We start from the raw sequence: 1,721 nt of genomic DNA, 5'->3' as shown, positions 1-1,721 counted from the left end.
ACCATCTACGCTGACCCTCTGTGTTCTATCGGTGAGCCATGATTTTATCCATAATTTAAAACTTTCCTCGATACCATGAGCCTTAACTTTTCTCAGAAGCCTCTGATGCGGTATCAAACGCTTTGCAGCTCATGTAAATAACATCGTAATTTTCGCATTCACTACTACCTAAGACTTTCAGAGAACAGAGATGATATAGAATACTAGTGACCTCTGACCTGACCTGACCTGATAAAAACCACTCTCAGCTCTGCTCCATTAACTACTCTCAATAATACACACACACACACACCATCCGTCACACAAAATACATACATCAGTTAAGGGTTTGGCCGTGAGTGCAGTCCGTCCCATGAGCTTCCACACTGGAAACGTCTGGGATGAAAAGAGAGAGGTGTGTGTGTGTGTGTGTGTGTGTGTGTGTGTGTGTGTGTGTGTGTGTGTGTGTGTGTGAGATTGGCTAAAACAGTCGATAGTATGGCCTTTGGAGTAAGATCAAACAGCCTGTGAGGCGTGATGGGCGGTGTGTGCGTGATGGGCGGTGTGGGTGGATGGGCGGTGGCGGATGTGGCGTGATGTGGCTTGATGGGCGGCGTGTGGCGTGATGGCCGGTGGAGGCGTGATGGGCGGTGTGTGGAGGATGTGAGGCGTGATGGGCGGTGGAGGCGTGATGGGGTGAGGCGGACAGGGGTGGGCGGTGGAGGCGTGATGGGCGGGGTGAGGCGGGCGGGGTGAGGCGTGATGGCGGTGAGGTTGGCGTGGTGGCGGTTAAATCATCGTAATCGAAAGTTTAAATCATCGTACTTACAAGGAATCATCATACTCAAAATCATCGTACTCAAGAGGTTAAAGCATCGTACTCAATGGGTTAAATCATCGTACTGAGAGGTTAAATCAAAGTACTCAGAGGTTGTCATCGTACTCAAAGGGGTTGAATCATCGTACTCAAGGGGTAAAATCATCGTACCTGGGGGTTAAATCATAGTACTCTATAATGACTATAGACCGTCGTTTGGTTTAATAATGACCTGAGGATATCATTATAAACTGTCTCCTGTTATTCTGCAATGATCACAACCTGCCTGGGATGATTCATATTGTCATTGAAAGTTTTGTTACATTGTTTACAGTTTCACCATGTTTACATTTTGATCTTGTTTGCAGTTTGATCTTGTTTACAGTTTGACCTTTGTTTACAGTTTGACCTTGTTTACAGTTTGACCTTGTTTACAGTTTGACCCAGTTTGACCTACAGTTTGACCTTTTTTACAGTTTGACCTTGTTTACAAATCTATTCTCTTGTGGGTTGTTTATATTTCGTTATTACCCTAACACAGAGGCGGTATTTAGTGGTGGGGGGGGGTGGGAGGAGAGGGGGGGGCGGGAGGAGAGGTGGGGGTGAGCGGAGGAGAGGGGGGGTGAGGGAGGAGAGAGGGGGGGGGGAGCGGGAGGAGGGGGGGTGGGGCGGGAGGAGGAGGGGGAGGAGGTGGGGGGGGGCGGAGGAGAGGTGGGGGGCGGGAGGAGAGGTGGGGGGGGGGGGTGGAGGAGAGGGGGGGGGGTGGGAGGAGAGGGGGGGGGTGGAGGAGAGGTGGGGGTGGGCGGGAGGAGAGGGGGGGTGGGGTGGGAGGAGAGGTGGGGTGGGCGGGAGGAGGGGGGGGAGGAGGAGGGGGGGTGGGGGAGGAGAGGGGGGGGGTGGGGGGGAGAGGGGTGGGGGTGGGAGG

Source organism: Homarus americanus, unplaced genomic scaffold (assembly GCF_018991925.1).
Source record: "Homarus americanus isolate GMGI-L3 unplaced genomic scaffold, GMGI_Hamer_2.0 scaffold19186, whole genome shotgun sequence".
Classification (NCBI taxonomy): Eukaryota; Metazoa; Arthropoda; class Malacostraca; order Decapoda; family Nephropidae; genus Homarus; species Homarus americanus.
The sequence above is the reverse complement of the archived record's forward strand: the minus strand, read 5'-3'. Positions refer to the sequence as shown.